This window comes from Dromiciops gliroides, chromosome 4 (assembly GCF_019393635.1).
Source record: "Dromiciops gliroides isolate mDroGli1 chromosome 4, mDroGli1.pri, whole genome shotgun sequence".
Classification (NCBI taxonomy): domain Eukaryota; kingdom Metazoa; phylum Chordata; class Mammalia; order Microbiotheria; family Microbiotheriidae; genus Dromiciops; species Dromiciops gliroides.
In genome coordinates, this window is record NC_057864.1 from 145,048,844 (window position 1) to 145,071,850 (window position 23,007).

The window sequence follows — 23,007 nt, forward strand, 5'->3', positions numbered from 1 at the left end:
AGGATCTGAGTTCAAATCCAGCCTCAGACACTTGACACTAGCTGTGTGACTCTGGGCAAGTCACTTAACACTCACTGCCCCACAAAAAATAAAATAAAAGCTGTCCATAATAATTGATTTTTAAAAAATAAAGTAGGAGGGGGCAGTTAGGTAGCACAGTGGATAAAGCATCAGCCCTGGATTCAGGAGGACCTGAGTTCAAATCAGACCTCAGACACTTGACACTTAACTAGCTGTGTGACCCTGGGCAAGTCACTTAACCCTCATTGCCCTTCAAAAACAAAAAACAAACCAAAAAAAAGTGACTTAAAACATTTTTTCACATGTCCATCGATAGATTTAATTTCTTCATCTGAAAACTGTTAATATACTTTGACCATTTCTCAATTGGGGAATGACTTGAATTCTTATAAATTTGATTCAGTTCTCTATATATCAGAATATTTATCAGAAACCTGACTGTAAAAAAAAGTTTCCCAGCTTTCTGCTTTCCTTCTAATCTTGGTTGTATTGTTTGGTTTTTTTACAAAACCTTTTTTAATTTAATGTAATCAAAGTGATCCATTTCATAATTCATATCTCTATCTCTTGTTTGGTCATAAATTCTTCCCCTATCCATAGATCTGAAAGGTAAACTATTCCTTCCTCTTCTGATTTGCCTCTGGTATCATTCTTCATGTCTAAATCATGTACCCATTTTGACCTTATTTTGCTATACAGTGTAAGATATATAAGAAACTGTGCCTAGTTTCTGCCATACCATTTTCCCATTTTCTCGACAGTTTTTGTCAAATGGTAAGTTCTTATCCCAGAAGCTGGAGTCTTTGGGTTTATCAAACAATACATTATTATAGTCATTTACTACTGTGTTTTATGTATCTAACCTATTCCACTGATCTACCACTCTATTTATTAGCCAGTACCAAATAGTTTTGATAGTTGCCATTTTATAATATAGTTTTAGATTTGGTATGCCTAGCCCACCTTCCTGTGCATTTTTTCCATTAATTCCCTTGATATTCCTGACCTTTTGTTCTTCCAGATGAATTCTGTTATTTTTTCCTAGCTCTATAAAATAATTTTGGGTAGTTTTGTATGGTACTATGTATAAGTAAATTAATTTAGGTAGAGTTGTCATTTTTATTATATTAGCTCAGTCTATCTATGGGCAATTGACATTTCTCCAGTTATTTAGATCTGATTTTATTTGTGTGAAAAGTGTTTTGCAATTGTGTTGATATAGCTCCTGGGTTTGTTTTGAAAGGTAGACTCCCAAATATTTCAGTCTACAGTTATTTTAAATGGAATTTCTCTTTCTATCTCTTGCTGTTGTGCTTTGTTGGTCATATATAGAAATGCTAATGATTTATGTGGGTTTATTTTGTATCTTGTAACTTTGCTAAAGTTGTTAATAATTTCAAGTAGTTGTTTAGTTGGTTCTCTGGGATTTCCTAAGTATAGCATCATATCATCTGCAAAGAATGATAGTTTTGTTTCCTCATTGCCTATTCTGATTCCTTTAATTTCTTTTTCTTCCCTTATTGCTATAGCTGGCATTTCTAGTATAATATTAAATAACAAAGATTGATAATATGCACCCTTGCTTCACCCCTGATCTTACTGGAAAGGCTTCTAGCTTATCACTATTGCAGATAATGCTGGCTGATGTTTTTAATAGGAATGGGTGCAATATTTTGTCAAAGGCTTTTTCTGCATTTATTGGAAACTTACTTTCTAACAAGAAGATAAGACAAACCTACATAACTAATTCAAAATAATAGATGAATTAAAGAGGAGTAGGGGAAGGTCTATGATTTCATTAACATACAGAACTCCCCATGAGAAAAATCCCTCTACCAATATTATTTAGCAACTTCTGGGTAACTAATATGTAAAATATTTTAAATTGACTTGCCTAATTTGGGGGCTAATCTGACTGGAGGGATAATCTGGGGACTGTTGACTAGCTGGCTATCTGACTGCTATTAACTTAGCATGGGCCGTTTATAAAGTTCCACCATACTGCTCCACTCCCAAATTGATAAGCAAAATATTAAGAAGCCTCTTAACTAAATAATCAAAGCAGAGTTTATTTATGAGATACTATTTAAAATTAAGAATACAGGAAAATAAAATGTACAACCTGACTGTGTTACTGTTCGTCTCTTTCCACTGCATTTCTTTCCCACCTGCTGCAACTGGAACTTCTAATCTTGTCCACCCAGTCTCTCTATCTTGTCCTTTCCCCCTCTGTCTTGTCCGCCAGCCTCCTCCTCCTCCTCTTGTCGGTCCTAGTCCTTTAGCCTTCTCCTGCGTCCTTGTAGCCCCCCCTCTGAGTCTTCTCCAATCTTTGCTGCCCCTCTAATCTTGTCAACTGGCCTCCAGTCATCCTGTCAGCTCCCACTGAGTCTAACCCCCCATGTCTATATATATCTTTCTTTTCTCCAGTCAAATCTCGGGGCTTTTTGCACCCACACACAAAGCTAATCCATCAGTCAGGGCTGCAACTGGGGCTGGGGGGATGCTCAAGCATCCTGTGCCTCAGCACAGGCTATGCCAGATCCCGGCCTGGATCTCTGGGATAGCTCCACTCAGGGTGTCTGACCTGGCATCTTGTACAGCCCACGGGGCTTTTTGGCTCAGCTGAAGCAGAGGGAGAGGGGCACCAGCACCTCCCACACAGAAGAGACCCTGAGGGCCTAAGGCTTTTTAATCTCAGCCCAAAGGTAGGATCCCCAAATCAAAATAAATTTCCACAAATAGTTGGAGAGTTGTTTAAAGCATTACAAGGCTGAGTGACTTGCCCAAGGTCACCAAACAAAGATGTGTCAGAGAGGGGTCTTGAACCTAGGTCATCACTACTCCAAAGCCAAATCTCTAGCTGCTCTACCTTAGAGAAGCATAGAACAATGCTATATGAGGTCCAAGAGAGAAAGTCACTAAAACTAGGAGAGATCATAAAGAAGATAGAATTTGAGTTGGAATTTAAAGGATTTGTGAAAATTCAAGTAAAGAGAAGGAAGGAGAATGGAGGGAAGGGAGGATATTCTAGGTATATGAAACAATGTGAACAAAGGTGCAGAGACAGGAAAACATGGGATAGATTTGGAGGGTAGAGCATCATAGAGAATGACATGAGATCAAGTTGGAAAGATAGGGATGGTACCAGGTTGTGGGGTGCTTGAAATGCCAGGCCAAGAGAATGGGGTTGCTGGGTGACTTTTGAGCAGAGGATTGAGATAACTAGATCTGCAAATAAGGAAGAATAGTCTGACAGCAGAATGAAGAAGGAAGTGGAAGGTGGGAAAAGTGGAGATGGGAGGAGCTTTTAGAAGGCCATTATAATCATGGTAAATGAGGACCACTATAAGAGTGGGAATGGGGAATAAAGGAAAGATGCTGGGGAGGTGGAAGTCAACCCCAATGTTTCAAACTTGGTAATCTCAGAGAAGGGTGGTGCCTCAAACAAAAAAAGAGGAAAGTCAGAGGGAACAGCAGGTTTAGTAGTAAAGAAAATAGTTTGGGGGGCAGCTAGGTAGCACAGTGGATAAAGCACTGGCCCTGGATTCAGGAAGACCTGAGTTCAAATCTGGCCTCAGACACTTGACACTTACTAGCTGTGTGACCCTGGGCAAGTCACTTAACCCTCATTGCCCCACAAAAAAAAAAGAAAGAAAGAAAATAGTTTGATACTGCACATGTTGCCCTGGGTGTGAGCTATGTCCGATTCCTATGTGCTTTGGCTCCATGGCTCAGTTCCTGGTCTCACTTTCTCCACTATCTCCATCACTGCCCTATATTAAGCCCTCTTTTCATGCCCCAGATGGATCTCCTATCATGTTGCAGCCTTCATCATAGTACCTCCCCTCTGGACAGCATTTTTTTTTGGTGAGGCAACTGGGGTTAAGTGACTTGCCCAGGGTCACACGTCTAGTAAGTGTTAAGTGTCTAAGGCCAGATTTGAACTCAGGTACATTTGAACTCTGTAACATAAAGTCTTGGATGCATGGGGCATTGAGAGGTTAGGTGACTTGTCCTTGGTCACAAACCAGGGATAGGATTGGATACTAAGTCTTCCTAGTACTGAGGACAGGCATTCATCCACTACAACACACTGCTTCCCTATGCAAAATGGAGGATAAGAAAATATTACAAACATAATCTAATGCTTTGGAAACAAGTGAAAGTGGCCAAGCCTAGGAAGGAAGGAAGGAGAGAGAGAGAGAGAGAGAGAGAGAGAGAGAGAGAGAGAGAGAGAGAGGAAGGAAGGAAGGAAGGAAGGAAGGAAGGAAGGAAGGAAGGAAGGAAGGAAGGAAGGAAGGAAGAAAGAAAGAAAGAAAGAAAGAAAGAAAGAAAGAAAGAAAGAAAGAAAGAAAGAAAGAAAGAAAGAAAGAAAGAAAGAAAGAGGGAGGGAAGGAAGGAAAGAAAGAGGGAGAGAATGAAAGAAGGAAGGGAAGAAGGAAGCAAGGAAGGAAGGAGGCAGGGAGGGAGGCAAGAAGGGAGGGAGGGAGGAAGGGAATGGAGAGAGTGAAGAAGAAACAGAAGGAGGGAGGAAGGAAAGTAAGAAAGAAGATATTAAGTCCTTACTTTGTACAAGGTACTTCAGTAGGTGCTGAGGAGGCAAAGATCTTACAAGAACGAGTCCCTGCCCTCAGGGAGGTTACTTTCTAGTAGGATGGGCAACACTTATAAGGAGAAGAAACCAAAGATGATAGTTTTGTTCTGGGGAGGCAGAAAGTGGTGTCAAGAAAGTTACACTGGATGAAGACCTGAGACAAACTAATTGCCTTTGCATTTTGATTCCATCCTTGGGCAGATGAATCTTGTCCCATCAGGAGTACAGAAGAGCAGGAAAGAGAAATGGCTGCTTGTCCCCCTTCCAGAATCCCAGTTACTAGAATGGGAAGAGTGAAAAATGAGCACTGGATGGTGGCCCAGAAAAGAAGGCCTAGAGGAAGCCTGGGAGTACTGCAAAAAGATCAAAGGGACAGCCTGGGATGAAAGAAAAGCACGGCAAAAAATGATGAAATCGATGCCCATAGATGGGCAGAACAGCGGCAGCTGGATTTGGAGTCCGAGAACCCAGATATAAATCCTGGCTCTGCTTCCAACCACCTGCGCAGCCTTGGGCAGGTCACTGAAGGTCTCTAGGAGGTTCCTCAGTTTCCTCATGTACAAAATGAGACCTTGAATCATACAATCTCTACAGTCACCTCTAGTTCTAAGTCCCGTGACTCTCTGTTCCTAACATGGAACACCAATCCTGCTTTGTTTCAGTTTTTCTCCATAAAGTGTGTAGAGTACCAGGACTAATTTATTATCCATGCTATTGTTTATGCCTTATGATTATATTGCCCTTTCCTCCTCCTCCCCTCTGTCATCTGCTAACTTTCAGGACATCCTCCCACCTCCTTCAATGATGCTAACATCTGGTTCGTCATTTTCCTTTCCACACGGCTCCCTGGCATTCCCCTCCATGACTTTAACAGAAACATGAATGACTGTTAACACCCTGGCCTCACAATCCTTCAACCCCCATTCTGGCTTTATTTGCATCCCTACCCAGCCTAGACATCATGGCCATCCGGTTAGTCATCACCATGGTTAAATCCTCTGTTCCTTTGGCCACTTGTCATTTTGTTTTGCTTTTCCCCAAGACCTGGGTAACTCCTAATAGCTGATTACTCTGTTCTCTTGGAATTGATGAATCATAGAATGTTAGAGCTGAAGGGCATCTTAGAGATCATTTCATCCAGCACCTGCATTTTGCAGATAGGGAAAATGAGGACTGAAGAAGTGCCATGTTCACATTACATAGATAATAGTTAACAGGGAAAGTGAAAGAATTAAGATCTGATATCTCATAGTCTAGTGCTCTTTCCATTATATCACACCATTGGGCTCTCTTGTTCCTGAATCCTTCTCGGTGGATGCCAGGTATTTCTGTGGGGATCAGAACTGGAACTGTGATTTCACTAGTATAGGGAACTCCTAGGTAAAGAAACAACCTGTGAGAGCTGGCCTGGAAGCCAGGAAGACCCAACTTCAAGTTTTGCCTCTGATACATGCTAGATGATTGATTGTGGCCAAGTCACCTAATTTCTCAGTGCTCAGGCAACTCTCTGCAACAATAAGGTGAAGGAAAAAATAATCTGCTTTAATGGAGAATGCCACGAAATCTCTCTTAGGTTGTGTCCATATGAAGTCCATGTCATCTAGGATCAGCTTGACTCTGATTACTTCACAGTTATACTTTTTATTCAACTCTTAGAGGCCACATAGTGTAGTGGACAGAGTGCTGAGACTTGAAGGAAAAAGTGAATTCAAGCCCCATATCAAACAGTTGCTAGCTGTGTGACTCTGGATATATCACTTACCCTTTTTTCCTCAGTTTCCTCTTCTATAAAATTTGTTGTTGTTGTTGTTGTTGTTGTTGTTGTTGAGTCATTTCAGTCATGTCAAACTCTTCATGACCTCATTGGGGTTTTCTTAGCAAAGATCTAGAGCACTTTGCCATTTCCTTCTCCAGCTCATTTTACAGATGAGGAAACTGAAACAAACAGGGTTAAGTGACTTGTCCAGGGTTACACAGCTACTAAGTATCTGAAGCCAGATTTGAAGTCACAAAGATGAGTCTTCTTGCACTCTATCCACTGTGCCACCTAATAGCCCCTTCCCTTCCATAAAATAAGGGGGTTGAACTGAAGTTTTCCTATGGTCCCTTCCAAATCAAAATCTATGACCTTATGACTTCTCATATCTCCCATAAGTTATTTTGAGCCTTTACCATTCTTCTTCAGGTTCCCTCCATCATTATCCTGCTCTTTCTCCACAAAACCTTCTCTCATTCCTCCAGCAATAAGTAATTTCTCCTACCTTTAAACACTACCAGATAGATACAACAATGTGGTTTTGGAACAGAGATTGTTTCACTTTGCCCTTATATTTCCAGAACTCAGTGCCCATAGCAGGCACTTAAATGATTGCTATATTGAACCCTTGACCCACCCATCTCCAGCATCATTGGCATTCTATTTTGTATTTCAGTCATTTGTGTACTGTCTTATGCTCTTTACTACATTATAAATTCCTAAAAGGCAGGCACTATGTCATATTCATCGGTACTGCCAAGTCTTGTAGTTTTTATCTCTGCCATAACATTTTTGTATGTTCCCCCTTCTTTCCATTCACCCAACAACCACCCTTGTTTAGGCCCTCATCACCTCAGCTGGACTATTGTAACAGCCTCCAAAAAGGTCTCCTTGCCTCAAGTCTCTCCCCGATCCTATTTATCTTCCCCACAACTGCTAAAGTGGTATTCCCAAAGCATGGGCCTAACCATAGCCTCTTCAATAAACTCCAGTAGTTCCCTATTACTTGTGAGACCAATTATGAAATTCTCTGTCCTCTAAAGCATTTCACAGCATGGCAATCAATCCAGCTTTCTAGCTTTATTCTTTATTACACTCCTTGCTGCACTGTGCAGTCCAGACATATTAACCTTTTTTTTTTCTTCACCCCTGACACTATCTGCCACCCCGGTGTCTTTGCACAATCTGGCCCCCATGACTGAAATGACCTCCTTCACTTTTGCCTCTTAAAATGATGGCTTTCCTTCAAATCTCCATTCAAATGCTATCTCCTATAAAGGAGAATTCCTGATTCTTTCCCTCCCTTCCTCCTCCTCCCCCAAGTACAAATGATTCCCTGCTGTTATCTATTTGGTGTATGTACATGTTGTATCTCCTGAGAGAAGGGAAGGGCCCTAAAAGGTGGGGACTTCTTCATTGGTGTCTTTCTATCCCTAGTGCTGGGTCTTCTTCAGTCATCTTGACTTATATCTTGCCACTGGACTCCAATGACTCTGGAGGAGAGAGTGACTTTACACAGCTCTGCCTCATTCAAATCCAATTCACTTGCAAGTCCTGAGGTTGTTGGTCTTCTTCAAGAACAAAGAACCAACAACAACAACAACAACTACTACTACTCAACCTATCCCTAGTGTATAGAATAGTGCCTGACACTTAGTAGGTGTTTTAGAAATGCTTGTTTATTAATTGATTGAGCTTTATGTCCCTCTACACATTCATCAGATTACTTTGGCTTTTTCTTTTACTGGAAAGATAAAAGTCATCTGTTTGCACATCCTTTCAATTTCTTCCTCCAAACCTCCAAACTCCTCTGCCTCTTCTGCAAGCCTGTCCTTTTCTTTTTTTCTGGAATAAGTGTCCCCCTTCATTGCCAAGACCAAACCCCCAACTTGTGTCCTTGATCACATCTCTTCCCACCCCCTGTAGGACTTTGCTTTATCAGTGATCCCCTCTTATGCATCTTCAATCACCCCCATGTACATGCACACACATACATGACTCTTACCCCACATTTACAAATGCACTCAGGTCTCCCCTATTATTAAGAAAAAAAGGCATCCCCTTAATTGGCCTCCGGGGTCTCTTCCATCTCATAGGGTCTATGATCCTATAATTCTTGAATTCCCTCAAGCGACTATCCCATTTCTTTTCGCCATTTTACTGCCAAAACTCTTATGTGAGTAGTCTACACTTGCTGCCTCTATTTCCTCACCACCCACTTATTTCTCAAAGCATTGAAATCTGGCTTCCTTCCCTACCATTCTACTGAAACTGCTCTTCCTACAGTTACCAGTGATCTCCTTATCACCATATGCAATGACCCTTTCTCAGCCTCCAAAATCTCCTTGACCTCTCTGTAATATTTGATGTAGTCACCTCACCCTTCCCCCTTTTATAGAAACTCTATTATCTGGTTTCCATGTTACTAAACTCTTCTGACTCTCCTAATAACTCTTTGTGTCTTCTCTGTCTTCTCTGGGTCTCCTTGTGCCCAAACATTGGTGTTCCCCAAGGTTCCTTACTTGGCCCTTTTATCTTCTCTCTTTATACGCTTTCCCCTGGCTACCTTGTTTCCTCCCATAGTTTCATCTATTACCCCTGCAAATAGATATCCCAAGCTATGGCCACTCTACTGAGGTCCAGATCATAATTTTCAACTGCCTACAGTATATTCAACATCTCTACTTGGATATCCTGCTAATGCCTTAAACTCAGCATGTTGGATACAACCAAATCCATTATCTCAAATATCCTCTTCTTCCCCATTTCCCTATTTCTGTTGAAAAGTACCATTTCCCAGCTATCCATGGGAGAAACATTCACATTCCTTTACTCTTTTTCTTTCTCTTTCACAGCCAATCAGAACCACAGAATTTGAGGGTTGATAGGAGAATTCATGATTCTCTAGCCCAACAATACCCAGAAATCCCCACAATAACATATTTGCTTTATTTAGTTGACCTGAAGTCCTACAAGGGAGGGGAACAGAGGAACATAACACCTTTTCAGGCAGTCCACTCCATCTCTGGACAATTTTAATTGTTAGGAAGTTTTTTTTTTTCTGACATCAAGGCTAAATTGGGCTGTTTGCAAGCTTGCATCCATTGCAACCATTTCTCCTTGGCAACTAGTTGTCAAGTCCTGATGGTGATAGTTTGCATCTTCCTCCCTACCCTTTGTCTTCCATCTCTGAAACTACCATTCTAGATTATGGCCTTTTCATTTCTCCTCTGAGTTATTACAGCAGCCTCTTGTGCAGTCTCCCAATTCCAGGGGCTTCTTCCTTACATCCATCCTATCTAGTGCTGGCAGATCAATTTTCTAATGCACAGATCACTCTACTGCTCAGAAATTTTCAATGACTTCCTATTACCTATTGAATATAGTCCAAACTCATCAGCCTGGCATTCCAGCCCTTCCCCAACTTGTCTCTATATTATCTTTCCTGTATTGTCTTATGCTCCTTCCCTTCATGTTTGTCTAAAACTGGAGTCACTATTCTGCTGATACATTCTATGCTTTCCCTCATCTTTTACTGTGCTCATGCAAGGGGCAGCTAGGTGGTGCGGTGAATAGAGCACTGGCCCTGAAGTTTGGAGGACCTGAGTTCAAATCTCACCTCAGATTCTCACTAGCTGTGTGACACTGGGCAAGTCACTTAACCCCAATTGCCTCATCAAAAAAAAAAAAAAAAGAATGAAGGACAAATAACAACAATTTTACTCATGCATCCCTCAGGCCTGGAATGCCCTCTTCCTTTTTTTCCTCTCAACACCGCCCCCCCAATTTGAAATCCTAGTCATCCTTCAAAACTCAACTAAAATACCACCTTCTTATTAAAATCTTCCCTGGTCCCTCCAACCAGAGGTAATCTTCTCTGTAGAATTTATATTACAGTTTGCTCACACCTCTCTTATCTACTTCTCCTGTTATATTTTGCATTAGTTATTTGTGCATTATGTCCTATTCTCCCGATTAGATTGTAAACTCCTTGAGGGAAGGACCAGATCTTATTCATCTTTATATCCTCTTCTACACCAAACACTTGGCATTACATATAGATTGTGCTTACTAAAATTTGTCGAGTTTGTATTATTCACTTTTTCGGGCCTTTAAATTCTTTAGCATGGCATAGTGGATACAGAGTTGACCTCAGAGTCAGGAAGACTCAGACCCATTCTGACTATGTGACCTTAGGCAAGTCACTCAGCCTCCAAGAATCCTCTAAAGGCTATTAGCTGCAAAGAAGGAGTCCACCTGCATGGGTAGGGGAAAGCTCCTCACAAGGGCCTACTTACTTACACTAGTAAAATCATAGGATTGTTCTCTGCTCCTATGTCCCCCATCCTTTTTCCTAAAAAATACTTCATCAGAAGTAGTCCTCTGCCTCCCACTGTCCTGCTTGGAAATGCCAGAATGATAATATATCAGGCAGAAAAGATTTTGGAATTCTAGTCCAACCCATATCCCCTGGTTATATGATGCTCTATCCATCTATTTTCTTCATTCTCAAGGTGTGTGGGGAGGGGACAAGCCTTTATTAAGTTCCCATTATGAACTAGGCACTTTACAAACATTATCTCATTTGATCCTAATAAGAACTCTATTGTTGTGCTATTATCATCCTGATTTTACAATTAAGGAAACTGAGGCAGTCAAGGGTTAAGTGTCACACAGCTACTAAGTGTCTGAGACAAGATTTTTTTTTTTTTAGTGAGGCAATTGGGGTTAAGTGACTTCCCCAGGGTCACACAGCTAGTAAGTGTTAAGTGTCTGAGGCCAGATTTGAACTCAGGTACTCCTGATTCCAGGGCCGGTGCTCTATCCACTGCGCCACCTAGCTGCCCCGCTGAGACCAGATTTAATCCCAAGTCTTCCAGACTCCAGGCCCAGAGCTTCATCCATTTCACCACTAGCTGCCTCAAATGAACAGACTCTTGAACTTGAAAGGGACATAGTATATTTCATAAGATAACGTATATCCCCTTCATCTCAAAAGGTCCTAAATTTAGCCATACAACAACAGGCTCTTTTTGTTCTAGAGAAAGGAGGCAATGTGATTCAGGAGAAAGAGATTCAGCTCTTCTATTTCTCTTCTATCAGTGTGACCTTGGTCAAGTCACCTACCTGCCCTGTGCTTTAGTTTTCTTCTCCGTAAAATGAGAGAGTCTGACAAAATGACCTCCAAATTCCCTTCCAGTTCTAAATCTACAATGCTCTGTACTCGTTATGTGGATTCAGAATGGAGTTTACTCTGCTGATGGGATCCAGGTTTACAGAGCTTGTAGAGGTTGTACATAACTTTCCATAAATGTCCTCAACCATGACTACAAATAAGCCTTTGCTTTTTGCCTCAAGGCAGGAGAGTTATGGCCCAGACTGTGCTCCATTGTATCTCTGGGTCCCAGAAAAAATACCCCTTTTTCCCCCCTGGTGCTTGGGCTGTGACCATAGCCACCTTTAACACACCAAGCCACAGGAACAGGGTTTTCCAAGGTCAGGCAGAACTAGGGTACCCATCTTTTTTCCTAGGAAAGATTCTCCAGGGACTGGGATTTTTTGTCCCCAAATCCAGACAGCCCCAGGGAAATCTTGATGCATCATTGCTTTGCCTTGTTACTTTCTCCATAATTATTTCACCTATCTGACCCCCAATTCCAGCAGATTTTACACAGCTCCCAAGTTGATTTTTGTTTCTGGAAACGGGAGCCCAGACCTGGCAGTTTGCATGGTTCAATGCTAGGCTTGGCTGTTTCACAGCTTGCAAAACTCCTAATTTGTTTAAGGATTTTCCTAAGGCAGGCAGGGGGAGGGGATGCCAGGGGTTGAATAGACTGAGTTTTATTCTTTCTGCCTGAGACTTCCTGCAGTTTTATATTATCTCATGCAGTTATGAGGAAATGTAGATAATGTAAGTGTTTGCCTTATGCTGATTCTTTGCAGCACAGTTTACTTGGTTAAAAAATCTATGCTGGCCACATGGATGTATTTTTTGCTGAACGTTCAAAGCTTTTCCCATTATCTTTAAAAAATGTCTCCCCTTAAAACTCTCCTGGCACCTTTATTATTGTTTATAAAGGGATGTAAATGTGCACACTAGTGTGCTAGGAGGTAGAGCTAACCAAATCAAATGCAGCCACGATTATACAGCAAGGCTGAATGGGATTGTTTTCAAATTAGTTAGAGGTATTTTTTTTGAGCCATTATAATGGCAGATCCCTGAGCTATCAATCATATCTCAAATGGCCAATCCAATGTGATCATTAGGAAAGTTCAAACAACCATATGTGATTTGCTCATGTCAGCCATTTTTATGAGTGAATTGGACTGGGCGTAGAATCGTAGTTTGTGACCCTTCACATGTGCTTTCCAATCGTTAGCACTTCACTGACCATGAGCAGTATAACTGGGTGAGCCAGTTTTATTTCCTGCTTCTCAGGCTTCCGTTTTATGTCTACTTCACCAACAGAGATTTATTAAGATCCTACTATGGGTCCATTGAAAAGCTAGGTGGTACAGTGGATAGAGTAACGGACCCAGAATCACAAAGACTCATCTTCCTGAGTTCAAATCTGGCCTCAGACACTTGCTAGCTGTGTGACCCTGGGCAAGTCACTTCACCTTGTTTGCCTCAGTTTCCTCATCTGTAAAATGAGAAGGAAATGGCAAACCACTCCAGTATCTTTGCCTAGAAAAACCTTAAATGGGGTCACAAAGAGTCAAACACAACTGAAAAATGACAACAGCAACAATAACAACAGGCCCATCTCTGTACATGGGACTGGAGAAAAGGGAAGGAGAGAGGCGAAAAAAGATGAAGTATATTATACTGAAAAAAGCCCTGGACTTGGGAAAGGGACTTGAGTTCAGGTCTTTACTCCTCCACTTCTCAACTGTGTGACTAGATAAATCACATATCTTCTCTGATCATTAGATTCCTTATCTACAGCATGAGAGCATGAGAATCATACTTGATGGAGGTTACTTAGCTTTCAGGATTGCCATAAGGATCATGTATGTCAAGTGTTTTGTAACCGAGAGTGCCCAATAGAAATGGGTGCTATTTTGACTATTCCCACCTTCACAATAAGTAACATCTATGATATGCTAGATATGCTACCTTATAGTGCTGTTTATTTATGTCTGTGCCTTGTATCCCCAGTCAGATTTTGAAGTCATAGAACGCTGTCATTTTAAAAGTCCTTAAAGGCTATCTAATGGTGTCTCATCATTCTACAGATGGAGAGCTTGAGGCTTAAAGAAACACCAGGAGGGGGTAGCTAGGTGGCTCAGTGGATAAAGCACTGGCCCTGGATTCAGGAGGACCTGAGTTCAAATCTGGCCTCAGACACTTGATACTTACTAGCTTTGTGACCCTGGACAAGTCCCTTAACCCTCATTGCCCTGCAATAAATAAATAAATGAATGAATGAATGAATGAATGAATAAATACATAAATAAATAGATAGATAGACAAATAGATAAATAAATGAATTAATGAATAAGTAAATAAATTTTAAAAGACACCAGGAACTTGCCCAAGATCACAGACCTGAAACCTATATCTTTAGCCTCCTGGTCTCATGCTTCTACTATACTGCTGTTTTGCAAGGATATACATATATAATCTTTAATAGTTTAAAACTGCATGAAGACTTTGGGCACACCATGCATGTGTGTATATATACACACATGCATACATATAGATGTATACATACATGTATACACATGTATATAACCATAAATACCCAAATTTGTTTAGTCATTTCAGGCATGTCTTACTTTTCATGACCCCATCTGAGGTTCTCTTAGCAAAGATACTGGAGCAGTTTTCCATTTCCTTCTCCAGCTCATTTTGCAGATCAGGAAACTGAGACATATAGGGTTAAGTGACATGCCAAGGGTCACACAGCTAGCAAGTATCTGAGACTGGATTTGAACTCAGGAATATGAATATTTGTGACTCCAGGCCTATCACTCCATCCACTGCATCAACTATATCATCTTGCAATCAATCAGCAAAGTTTTTTGAGCACTTCCAAGGTACAAGGGACTGTACTATGTATAAAGGATATATGTGACTATATGTGTATACATACACACATACATATATACATACAAATAGTGTCCCAAAAGACAGTGTAATTTAAAGCTATTAAAGCACATAAGTGTGCACGTATATTTATATATACATACATATACATATATGTATGTGTATATATACATATATATGAAAACATAAAATTTAGTAAAGCCCTTGGCACCTTGTATGTGCTTTAAAAAAACACCAACATTTTGCTGATTGATTGATTGCAATATGAGTTAGAGGAGAAAGAAATCAATAGTACTGCAGAATTTTCATGTCCTAGTGTTTGGGTTACAAAATACTCAGTCTAATATAAGAGAGAGAAAAGAACCGTGGCATTATATCATGAAAAGCATTTAAAATTCAGTTGTATATAGACTTCCCAGCTTTCATCCTTCTAGTATTCCTAAATTTTTAAATACTGATGGACCCTTCTTGTTAGTGACCCACTATGGTAGCCCTCCAAGTCACCATTTTCTATTTTTCTAAAGAAGTAACAGTTTATGTTGGGTGAGAGAGAGATCATAGATTTCAAGCTAGGAGGACCTTAGAAGGCATCAAATTCAACTCCCTCATTTTTATGTTTGAAGAAACTGAGGTACAGAGAGTTTAAATGATTTACGCTCAGTCACGCAGCTCCTAAAACATTTGAACTTAGTTCTTCCTGAATCTAGATCCAGGGTCCTATCCTGACTTGGTTAGAAAAACAGAACAAGATAGAATTTTGGAATATGGAGGAACAATGAATGCAATTTTCTTTCTTGCCAATAGGGAGGGAAGGACAGGGTATTGTTGTTGTTACTGTTGTTTTAATTAGAAAAATCCTTGTGCATGTCAATCCACAAGTTTTTATTAAGGGTTTATATGTAAGTTTCTGTGCTTTTTTATAAGGTGATATTAAAATTAATAGCTGCAGTTAGTATCTGCATCGTCCTTAAATTGCTTTCTATTTTAATAAGATTTGGATGAAGATTTTTCAACTCTACAGCTCCCAAATTTCAGAGCAATAGATATGAATAGAGGTTAAAAGTGTCCCAATTACTCTGAGAAATTTTCATTTATGGACTATTAAGAAGGTATGATGGGGCAGCTAGGTGGCACAGTGGATGGAGCGCTAGCCCTGGATTCGGGAGGACCTGAGTTCAGGTCTGGCCTCAGACACTTGACACTTATTGGCTGTGTGGCCCTGGGCAAGTCACTTAACCCTAATTACCTCAGCAAATAAATAAATAAATAAATGAATGAATGAATGAATGAATGAATAAATAAAGGTATGACAATATGTGCTCTGAATTCACTCTGTTTTTCCTGGGTAGATGATGAGGCTGACCAGTTTTAAATGACCATAAATCTCAGTGAGGACAGAGAATGCTTCACCTATTTGGATTTTGTTCATGATGTTTTCCATGATGCTGACAACCACCTTTGGTAGCCACACATGTTCTTCTGTTATGCCCCATTTCATGTTGATATCCAGGGGACTGACATTTCTGTGGTTGCTTCTGTCACTGAATCTTATATCATTCTTAACACAATTGTGGTATGCACCTTTGCAGAATCTCCAAATCACAGAGCTTAAAGGAATCTCAGAGGTTAACTAGTCCAACCCAAACCTAAACAGAAATCCTGTCTACAACATATCTGACAGATGGCCATCCTGTCTCTGCTTGAAGAATTTTTTCAAATGCCTGGGGCAGGACAGGAAGCCCAGTGATCTATTCTACTAGCACATGTGACTGGCCAGCCATCTCAGGTAGATAATGAGCTAGGCCTAGAATCAAATAAGAGGAGGAGATTGTGCAGAATAGCCTTTGGGAAAAAACTGCAGTGTTTTCTTTGGCCTCAAGCTATTCACTTGCTGTAAGAGTCCATCTTTAAGCTTGGCATTTTCCTGTGGACACAACTGGACTGCAAATTTTGTAACACCATGGTTTCAAAAGAATCACAGTTCACAGGTGACTCGAGGGGCAATGGAAAAACAGGTGGTAGATGTGATACCTGTAGCATGTTACCAAGGGCAATTTGCATGCAGGAAGTGACATGGGATTTATCAGAGACCTGTATGACTGGGATAGGAGAAGGGCTGGTTATATGGAGAGAATGAGAACAAAGGACAGCTCCTGTGCCACACCAGTATTCATAAAATATCAAAAGAGACAGGCATGTCTCTGGTAGTGGGTAAATCAGCTGTGTAAGATTCATGGAATTGCATGAATGGGAGCCCTAAAGAATGGGAAAGTATGCCTAGACTGCAGTATTGTTGATAGTGCTCCTACAAAGGGAAAGTAGATCCACTGAAATACTGATGTAAGGAGGTCATGTAGAGACACCTCAATCGAACACAGAGACACTATGATATATGGGGAGGAAGCCAGAGAAGCAGCTAGGTAGCACAATGAATAGAGCACGGGATTTGGAGTCAGGCCAACCTGAGTTCAAATCCAGCCTAGACACTTAGTAGATATGTGACCCTAGAAAAGTCATTTAACCTCTGCTTCAGTTTCCTCAACTGTAAAATGGGAGTGATAATGACAACACTTACCTTGCAGGGTTATTGTGAAGGTCAAATAATATTTGTATCAAATGATGAAGTAATATTTGTAAAAAGCACTCAGTTGGGGGGCAGCTAGGTGGTGCAGTGGATAAAGCACGAGCCTTGGGTTCAGGAGGACCTGAGTTCAAATCCGGCCTCGGACACTTGACACTTACTAGCTGTGTGGCCCTGGGAAAGTCACTTAACCCTCATTGCCCCACCAAAAAAAAAAAGCACTCAGCATAGTGTCTGGCACATAGTAGCTGCTATATAAATACTTATTCCCTTCCCTGTCTTTCACAGAGTCCTGGATTAAGAAGGTGAGGCAATACTGAAGTGACATCAAAATGGATATGCCAAGTATCAACCTAAAAAGTAAAAAATCCCATTGGTCATTGGTTAGAATGATATCAGCATCAGGGACAGTGACCTTTTCGCTTTTCATCTAGTTATTTGTGAAGTTAGCCCTAGGCCAATGAGAAGAAGGAAAGTCACACCCTAGATCTAAACCTTGCCGCATGGAGACATCAAGAGGCTTACATTGCTTTCATCGGGGCTTTTAGCATCCCCTTTGACATCCCTCTAGACATCAGTGAAGGGAAGCTCACTTGTTCTCTTTAGAGCCCTGCTCCTGGTCTCATACTAAGGCAATTCTTGGATTTATGAAAAAGTAACTTGTTCCCATGGCAATGAGGATAAATGGTACAGCTCTGGTGACATCGCCACAGAATTCAGTATTTGCTCAAAACCCTTCTCCAACAAATATAAATTCAGGAAGCAATTCAGAAAACATCTCCAATGCTTCTGTTCACATCAAGAGGTTTCAATGAGTGTTTGATGTCCTATTTTGATAGGAAAAGGAGTCAGAGGTCAGACAATGGCTGCCTTATACTCTCTGCAGACTTTCTCTTTGCTCCCCACCTTTGGAAAAAAGGTTCTCCAAGTGGATACTTTGGTTAGAAAGGTAGAATTTTTTTAAATTTTATTTTAGCTTGGATCTGTGATTTTATTATTTAAGGAAACATCACCTATCAATAGAGACCAGAGTCAAACATGTGAATTATAGTGTTGGAGAATTACTGAAGTTAAATAACTTGCCCTGAGTTTCACAGTAAGTGTATGTCAGAAGGTGGACTTGTTCTCTGGACTCTGAGGTTGGTTTTCTATCCATTATACTTTACAGCTGTTAAGGGCTAAAATTCTAGCTAAACTGTCTAAAATATCTAATGAGTGGTCGCCAATCAATTATAAGCTTTAGCAAGAGTTAGACTTTTAAGCATTTATTAAGGAGAATAAGAATTTGGTAAAGAGAGAGAAAAAGGCCTAGATTCCTATCTATTAAAGGGAGAGCACATTTCTCGCTCAGCTCTCCACCAGAGTCCGAAGGAAAGAGCCCTAGAGTCAGCGCCAGTCTCTTCCTTCCTCCTCCCACTAGTCCGCGTCACTTCCTCCCGCCAAGAACTCTTCTACAGTAAGTATCCAGCAGGTGGCGTCATTCCAATCGTTACAGTCCCCCCTGTTGTTCCTCAAGAAACAAAATGTTTCCTTGACGGAACAGTAAAAACAATATAACTATTGCTAACTAATAATATGTGAACAACAATATAGAAAAGGAAGAGAGGAAAGTTTTGTCCAGAGGGGCGATTTTTTGTCCTCATGAACCGACGCTTTGACATTGGTCTTGCAAAGGGAGGGCCTCTGCAGAGAATACATGTTACAGATGGTGTATATTATAACAGAAAGAGAAAAAAAAACAACAAATCAAAACTGTTCATTTAAAGTCTCTGAAAGTCTTTTCTCAGATGTCCTCTAGGTGTAGTCGTAGAATGGAAGTCTCTTCAGGGGTTGATGTGTGGATGCTGGTAATCAGCCAGGAAAATTTCCTACAAAATTGAGCTTAACACAACTTTAAAATAGCTTTATCAATAATCAAATCAAACAATGAAAGTTCTCAAAAACATGTCTAAGGGAATACAGAATCTTAGTTGTTACACATGAAACATATAATAAAACAAAAATTGAAACATTCTTTAAAATTATAATATTACTATAGTCCCCCCCTTATGGAGGGTAATTGAGAAGACAATTGCTGCAATATTAATTATTAAAAATAATTTTTATCTGTTTCATCACTTTTTGCATCATCTGCCTAATTATCCTCATGCCATTATGAGAAATTAAAAAATCTAATATAATTGGTAACAGGTGTCAAGGCCAAATTCAACACTGTATTTATCATGACACCTGAGATAATTATGGGGGTTACCATAAAAGAACAGAGAAATGATGGGATATGAGCATTCCCACACTTGAGCAATATGTACTGCCCATACAGTATCTCAGGCTTAAAATAGGTGGATGGAATATATGTCCATGCCACCGAACATATTGGAAGAAACTGAGTCAGACTTAATCAGATGCATGGGATTGAGATGTCCATGGCATCAGGCATATAGGAGGGAGCATAGAAGCCAGGTGTAGAAGTGAGATGGGTGGGATGAATACTTCCAGCCATCTGTACAATATTGTGGGGAAAAATAAAATAAAATATTAAACCAAGAGAATCCAACCTCAACATTTGTCAAAAGCCGTTCCCTCGGCCATACCTTGACTTCATGCATGTCTCCCCTCATGTGACAGTTCAGTGTCTGCTCTTGCATGTATTCCTCTTGTGATTGGATGGCATCTTGGCCAACTGGCATCTGATAACTCAGAATAAAGGCAATTAATGTCTTAAATGATAAGTTCCCATAATCCAAGTCTCATATGGATTTAAAAATTGAGGATAATAAATGATTGCAAAAAATGTGAATACATCTTGACTCAGAATATAATATATAATTATGCAACAATTTCAAATAATACCCTTTTTTTTTTTTACTTAGTATACAATTACTTTTGTGAAAAATCAGAACATACTTAAATACAAGTTAAAGCACAACAGAATCTCAAAGAACTTTTTTTTTTGAAAAAAGAAAACTTTTACAAATGTTCCCCTCTTTTTTTTTTTTTTTGGGAATATGCTTATCAAAAATAATACTTCTAGAATCAATTTACACTTGCCATGGCAACCAATTTGCCAGGGAAATGCTTTAAAGAGTTTGATCAAATAATCAGTTGAGGAAAAAAAAACAAAAACAAACAACTCAGAATATGGGAGCACAATACTCCTAGAATTAACATTGTATAATAAAATCAAAACCATCTTGCAATGTTTCAAAATTAGATAGACAAATGAATAGAAGAAAATACACATGGAGTATAAGACACAATCTCAAAAGCATGAAAATCTCTATGAAAATAAACCCATACCATTAATTTCAAAATGTATATATAATAGCACAGAAATCCTATGTAACCTCTGAACTGATACTATTACTCTGAGTGAATTCAGAACACTTTTGATTCCGATATCTAAAATCCCCAATACTCATATCAATACCTTGCTGCTTACTTCCACATTTCTGTAAAATATATACCCTTCCATGGCAAAAGAAGCGGAGTCTTGAACTATGTTGATTGTCATTCTTATTCAGCTTAAGTTTTTCTTCTTTAACCCCTCTATATTGTCTGTCAGGCTTTTCACCATACAAATGCTTTATAAGATTACTAATTAAAGACAAAAGCAGGTTAGCAAAATTATGAACAAAACGAGCATATCTGGAATTTAAAGGGTTTTCTAAGGTTGTCTCAAAAGCACAGCCAGGCCGGGGAAGGGCTGAGCCTGAAGCTGCAAATGCAGGTAGAAAAAGTTGAGCATGCGCATCAGATCTCTGGACTTCCCAGGCAGGGGAAGCTATGGGCTTGGCCATAGGAGGAGTAGAGGGTGGGGTCTGGAGAGGAGGGGAGGGACCAGAGCAATTTGAATCAGACTGGATTTTGAACTCAGGCCTGGATTCCTCTTCCCCCACTTTGCCTCCAGGTGCTAGGGGATTAAAAGCTTCTAGAGGGTGGGTCATTGCCTCCAGGCATGCAAAATTAGAGCAACAATTAGTGTTAGAACTGGGAAAAGCTGCAGGAATCTCTTCAGGTTTCTCTGAAAAAGCATGGTTGGGAGAGGGGGAGATATTTCTTTGTGGGAGTATGTTGCTGGCTCTTCTAACAAAAATAAAAAGAAAAATAGAAAATCCACAAAAACAAAGCATTAACATGATCTTATCTCCCATTTGTCTGGTTAAACAGACTAAAATCAAAAATAGGATAATTAGGGAGTCTAAAAGGTCCATTCGAAAAAATTTGAAGGAAAACACAGCCAGTACACCAGTACTTAGCAGTTTAAAGGGTAGGGGAAATTTCTTACCCAACCAGAAGATCAGAAGTGAGGTTCAGCTTTCCTCTTCGTGGTCAGCCATCTGTTAAGGGCTAAAATTCTAGCTAAACTGTCTAAAATATCTAATGAGTGGTCGCCAATCAATTATAAGCTTTAGCAAGAGTTAGACTTTTAAGCATTTATTAAGGAGAATAAGAATTTGGTAAAGAGAGAGAAAAAGGCCTAGATTCCTATCTATTAAAGGGAGAGCACATTTCTCGCTCAGCTCTCCACCAGAGTCCGAAGGAAAGAGCCCTAGAGTCAGCGCCAGTCTCTTCCTTCCTCCTCCCACTAGTCCGCGTCACTTCCTCCCGCCAAGAACTCTTCTACAGTAAGTATCCAGCAGGTGGCGTCATTCCAATCGTTACACAGCCTAGCATCAATCAGTCAGTAAACATTTATTAAGGGCCTACTGTATACTCTACACCCTGGTCATCTTCTTACTACTAGCCCTGCCACCATACATATTACTCCCTCCCCTCCAGGCTTTTTTCACTACCACTTTGGAACCTGAATCAAGTCATTGTCGACACTACTGCAAAGGGTGTGTCAATCTACTCCTCAGTGGCTCAATTTACCATCCCTGAGACTTTCCAAGACAAAATATCCTTCCCCAATCCTGCTTCCCTATATGTCAGTCAGTTAGTCATTTGAAATTTATTAATCACCTACTAAATTGCAGGCACTGGCTAAGTTCTGGGAATACAAAGAAAAAGGAAAAAATAAAAACAAAAACAAAGCAGCAGTCCTTACTCACAAGGAGCTCACAGTCTAGTGGGAGAGATGATATACAAATGTCAGCTCCTCCAGGGGGGGCGGCATCTAGTTTTTGTATTCATATCCCCAGCATTTAGCATAGTGCATTCTATACACTTAATAAATGCCTTTTCATTCATTCATTCATTCATTCATTTATTCATTTTTCAAAACACTGTCCTAGGAGCTATGGATATAAGGACAAAAAAAATGAAGCTGACTCTACCCTCAAGAAACTTAAATTGTATTGTAGGAGACAACACATACATAAATAACTATATAACTAATACAAGGTAAATTTGGGGGGCAGGAATCAGCAAAGTCTGCATGTAGAAGTTTCTGCTTGAGCAAAGTTTTGAAGGAAGAGAAAGGTGGGAAGTGGGAGGTGGAGGTGAGAAAGGTATGCATTCCAGGAATGGGGGGTCACTAAGAAGGGGTATCATAAATGAGGTCTGTAAAGACCCAAGGAGTGTGGAGATGATAATAATGTTGTTGTTCAGTCATGTCTGACTCTTCATGACCCCATTTAGGGTTTTCTTGGAAAAGATACCTGAGTAGTTTACCATTTTCTTCTCCAGTTCATTTTACATGTAAGGAAACTTAGGCAAAGAGAATGAATTGACTTGTCCAGAACTAGTAAGTGGCTGAGGCCAAATCTGAATTTAGGTCTTCCTGACTCCAGGCTCATTGATCCAATCCGCTGTGCCACCTAGCTGCATTTACACATTGTTTTAAGGTTTGCAAAGCATTTTACTTGTGTTATCTCATTTAATCTTTACAACAGCCCTGTAAGGTACATGCTGTAACTATCCCCATTTACCTTACCTAGCTGTTGTGAGGATGAAATGAAACATGGATATGAAAGTGCTTTAGGAAACACTTTACAAATATATGTGGCCTCCCCCCACCCCCACCCCACAGTAGGAGTTTAGGTTACAGTGGGGGGACCCAG